This window comes from Microcebus murinus, chromosome 7 (genome assembly GCF_040939455.1).
Source record: "Microcebus murinus isolate Inina chromosome 7, M.murinus_Inina_mat1.0, whole genome shotgun sequence".
Classification (NCBI taxonomy): Eukaryota; Metazoa; Chordata; class Mammalia; order Primates; family Cheirogaleidae; genus Microcebus; species Microcebus murinus.
The window spans coordinates 11,241,723-11,247,468 of NC_134110.1; positions in this window are offsets into that span (position 1 = coordinate 11,241,723).

Consider the following 5,746-nt stretch of genomic DNA (forward strand, 5'->3'; position numbering starts at 1 on the left):
AACATCTTACAATGCCATTTTGCTGTGTTCACATTGTTATACACTGGCCTGGAAAGAATGTTATTGGAAGTTTAGACATCTTCAAGCTATGCACATTGTAGTAGATACTTTGGGTGTGCACCTCTATTCACTCTGACTAATCTCCTGATGCATGGGAGAGTGACAATTCTCTGCCTCTTCTGCAGTTGGACAAGTTCTGACAATGGTCTAGGAGTAGAAGTGATGTATGTCCCTTTTAAGCCAAAACATTTGATACTGGGGCAAGATCCCCCAGCACTCTCTGCCCCTTTGGGGATGATAGAGAAAATTTCATTTATCCGATCAAAATGACAATCCCTCCAGCAGCCTAGGTCCCTGAAGATTGCATGGAATAGAGAAACTCACTGGGTTTCTGTTTGTACCATTTTGTACCATTTTTTGCAGGGTGGGTATAGACCATGACTAAGAAACTAACCATTCTTATATTACTTACAGCTGAGAATTTAGTTTATGTTCCCACAGTATACTTTGGAACAGTGTGGTCTAATAGAAATATAATGTGAGCTGTGTTGGTAATTATAAATTGGCTAGTAGCCACATTACAATAGTAAAAAGATCCAGGTGAAATTAATTTTAATAATATGTTTATTTAACTTAACATATCCAAAATATTATCATTTAAACATGTAATTAATATAAAGAATCACTAATGAGATACCTTGCATTCTTTTTTATTGTACTTTGTCTTTGAAACCATATGTGTATTTCACCTCACAGCTCGTCTCATTTTGAACCAGCCACGTTGCAAGTGCCCAAATGCTGTAGGTGACTATTTTAGAGGTATGGTATTGAACAATGCAGACCTATACCATCCTTACTAAGTATACAGATTATATAAGTGTAAATTTATAAATAAATTATGATTCAGGGTCCCAGGATTATTTTTATAAAATTAAATGATGCTTCCTTTCATTCATTACCTTTAACTTCTGGTTATTTCTCTCTGCTTTGTGTTTCTTCCCACCTATTTAGAAGCTGTAAGGCTGCTTTAGCCGTGTTAATCACAAACTATGGCTCTTCTGCAGGCTGCTCAAATTGTGCAGCATACTGTGATGTGAATATATATGGAATTTTTTGTTGGGCTCACAAGGCAACTGCAGGGTTAGGTAGTTTTACACGCTGGCACACTAGGGTGTTTACTCTGCAGGGAAGGCAGCCAGGTAATAACATCCAATTCATACAGGCACCTCCCAGGATATTGACTCTTCATCCTTCTGTGCTCTGGAGGTTAAAAGAAGAGAGAAAATAGAAAAAGACCCAAATACCTGAAACATTACTTTCAATTTAGTTTAATATATATGTGTGTTAGCTCAGATTCCCTCGGAAGCAGACCCTGAGACGTAATTTAAGTACAAATAGTTCTTAGGTGCTGGGTAGAAAGTTGGGAAGTGATACAGGGCGGGGGAGGCAGCAGATGGAGTGGGGCCTATTAAGCTGGCTGCCACTGTGGGCTTCTGGATTTGATCCTGAAAGGAGAGCAGGGGAAAGGGTGTTGGACACAAAGCTCAGAATCAACCCAGCCAAGGGGCGAGGGGACTGAGGAATTTACACACCAACTCTTGAGAGCTATCAGTTGTTTGTGGGCTGCTCCCACTGGATGTGCGTTCCCTGAAGATCCTGGCCAGCAGCACACCCAGCCGCAGAGTTGTCAGCACTCACGTTTGGAGCCCATCCAGCCCCAGGAAGGGCAGGTCTTGATGGGTGTGGGTGAGGACCTGGCAGGTGCTCTCTGAAAGAACCTTCATTTCACTATTGGATGAAATCAGAGTATTATAAAGTCACAGTTGACTAAGCTATCCAAGGAAGACAGTTTCAAAGGAGAGATTTAATCCAGTGGCATTGGGAGGGAAAGAGTGTTTGAATGTCATTGCTATACTGCAATGAGGAAACTGTGGCCTTAGAGATAATCGTGGCCTGTAGTCACAGCATGTGAGACAAAGAAAGGCAGGAGCATCACTACAAACAGGCAACAGCTTTGCAGCCACCAAGACATAAGGAGGTTCAGACCATTTTCTTCTTGGTGTCAAGGTGGAGTGGCTTCTTAATGGATGGCCCTGTGCTCTGTAGAGGCTACTTGGAGGTGACTGGACTCCAGAGACTGACTTCACACTGTAGATAGAACATCTTGGCTGGATAGTCGCCAGCCTGCTAATTTGCAAAGGCCATTTCCTCCTTGATGAAGTTCACAGCTTCATCTTAATCAGAGTCATTATTCACCCCAGAAAGGACTCCACGATTAGATTAATGTGACTCCTTATGGATGGAAGGTTAGGACACTCCCTAATCCTAGCATAACACACCCAGAAACCATCCTTCTGGTAAGGGCCATTTCTCACTGTGGAAAAACTCATTTATTTTATGTTTAAGACTTAATATTGAATATCAGAAGCATGGCAATTAATCTGCTTGTTCCCAAATTCTAAAGATATATCCTATTTGGGAATTGTAACGCCCTGTGTAAATTATATAAATATCTTTGTATTGTTAATCCAATGGAAAAGTAAGCCAATTTTTCTCTTATATGTGTGAGATCCAGAGAAATAAACAGAATTCTATTATCAATTATGTATTTAGAATCCACTGTTTGTAAGTTTCAGACCACAAAAAGAGGGTTGAGGTAAAGCAAAAACGGGTGAGGAACAGGTTACAGTCATTCATTAAAAAAATATTTGCTGTGAATATCCTAGGTGTCAGATACAGGGGTAGTACTGAGGATATGCTGTGAACAAGACAGACACGAGCCCTGATCTGGTGGGTAAAAGAGATCAGTGAAAAGGAAATTACAATACAATGTGATAACTGTGGTGATAGTTAGATATAATATGTCTTAGAAGCTCTTTATCTCTCTTTGCTAATAGCCATCCCATGGCCAGATTGGATGGGAATGTTAGTGTTATAATCCTGAAAAAAAAGTGGGAAATATCCTTCAGTATCCATAGAATGATCGCTTATCTTGATACTAAGAGGTACATTTTAAAAGCCCAAGGTTGCGGATCTGTTCTTGCATTGGCATTGAATTCTGTTTGCTTAGGTGGCTAAAACACTCTAAGAGGCTAGGTCTCTAAAAGCAGAGGACATTCCAGTAATTGCAACACTGTGCCATATTTCAATGAAAAAGAATTAATTCAGAATAACATTAACATATTTTTTTAAAAGATAAGCACGCTAGATGGATGAGGGGAGTTGTTCTCGCTTGTGTTTGTGGTGATTGGGTCTACGTTGTTTCTTCACCTGAGGGTCAGCCTGGGCAGGTCTGATGCGTTGGCGGGGCAGGTTCATCAGAATCTGTTTGCACAAGGGCCTCCCAGGTAAGAACTTTTTTTCAAGGAAAGAGAGAGTCATGCTCAATACGCCTTGTAGCCAGAGGGCAGGAACAGAGTGATGTGAGCACTGAGTGATGGAAAACACTTGAGTTAGACCCCAGCACAGCAACCGTAAAAGGACTCTTGTCTTGGTCATAAGCAGAAAAAGCTTTAAAATAAAATATGGCAATGTTATTCCACCAAAAATACATAAGTCAGGGTAAGTCAATACTGGCATATCAGACAGTAAAGAAGAAGGAGAAAAATTTCCCCCTAAACCACTATCCAGCTTGGGCACCACGAGGCCTGAGGCACTGGGGTGGTGTTGTGTGGGAGGCAACATTCAATGAAGTGCTTTCTAAAAATTTTTATTGATATATAATGCTTGTAAATATCCCTGGTGTACGTGGAGTGTTTTGATACATATATAAATGTGTAATGATCAAATCATGCTAATTGAAATATCCATCATTTCAAATACTTATCTTTCCTTTGTGTTGGGAGGATTCCAATGCTTCTTTTCTAGCTATGGATTATACAATAAACTACAATATTGTATATTGTCAATAAACAATAAATTATTGTAAACTATAATTTCCCTACAGTCCTATCAAATACTAGAGCTTACACCTTCTAACTGCATGCTTGTACCCATGAACCAACCTCTCTTCACCCCCACCCCTCAGCTCTTCCCTGTCTCCAGTTGCTATCATTCTACTCTCAACCTCTACTTTTTTAGCTCCCACACAGGAATGAGAACATGCAATATTTGTCTTTCAGTGCCTGGTTTATTTTACTTAACATGATGACCTCCAGTTTTATCCATGCCATTCAATGGAATTCTGCAATATGTGCAGGAAGATGGCAGAAATTTCTTGGCACTGGTGATTAAAGCTTGTAATAGTGGCTATGTGTGGCCAGTGTAGTAGACACGATTGGTGCAGATAGATGGATGATAGTAGCCGTGGTACCCATCAGAGATAGTGAGTTCCCTGGGGATCTGACAATGATGTTCCATGGATACTGATGGTCATGTCTCTGAGGATATGGGAGGCATGCCCTGGGGACTCCTAAAATCCCTTGGTGACAGAGAGGAGGTTTTATAGGGAGTAGAGTTCCTTGTTTGAGCAGGAAAAAGCAAGAGCCAATAAAATGTAAATGAGAACCCAATCCTTAATTGCACTCTCAGGCAGACAGACTCCTAGGAAACTCAAGACAACGTTCCTTTTCCTCCCTCATCTTCTCTTTTAAAATCATTATTACATTTTAGCATCAGTGTTTTCAACATACAAGGAGCTTTTCACTTGTTGCTATTGTTCCAGAGATACAGGACAAAGTTTTTACTTTTATTCATTTGTAATGTCAAGGTGGCAGCTTTGGCAACATTAAAAGGAGTGACTCACACTTTGAAAGAAACTTTGTCACCTGTATCTCGGCTTTTCTTGCTGCCTGTATTCATGTTCCAAGGAATGTCACAGCTTTGGCTTAGTAGAAAATGATGATAGTTGTCAAGCCCCTTTAGAGAGTCTTGGGTAAAATTAGATAAATCTATTTCTGTTTCCCCTGAAATTATGGTGCCATCATATCTTCGGGGAGAAAATTTCCTGACATTGCAGGAGAGATACTATGGGACCTTCACATTGTTATAGTTTCCTCCCTGTGAGTCTTTAATCCTGTAACACTCCATTTTTCTCTTCTTCCTTTCCACAAGCATTCATCATTCATTTTGTTATTTTCTGCCAATTTCTTTCTCAAAAATTGTTTGATTCCCCACCTACACCATTAAGGATTCCAAATAGACATTGCACTTTCATCTTGGAATTAGGAAATTTCTCTTTTACCCCTTAATTATAGTATATAACTCCTTCTTTTGAGTAATATAACCTAGGGAAATTCATAGAAGAATAATGTGGATGGCTATGCACTTTGGCCATCTCCAATAGAAAGTGAAAATAACCAACATGTCTATTGGCTTCATGAGGGACAAATGTGGGCCTCAGGAGTGGTGAGTGTAGGAAAGGGTTAAAATGGAAGCATATCTGAATCCCCCTGGCTGGAAACTGCTCAGAATCCTTATAGTTGAAAGAGCTACAAAATATGGATTTTTGTGACAGCATGGGAAATTGAGAAATATTCTAGAGAAAAAAAATTAGTTCATTTAGCTTGATGATTATTAGCAATTTATTTTAGTAGTTCTGATTATAATAGTGAGTGAATGAAAATTTTTGAAATAAACAGCCCTTTCAAAGCCCTGGGAGTGAGCATGAGAATTTTTTTTTTTCTTTCTGTTAAGTGACTGATATTAGACATTCAAATCACTCTTCCCCACATTCATTATGTGGGTTTTGAATAGATGCATATAATCCTAACCTGCTGTGTTCTTCACTTGCTTATCTATTCCAACA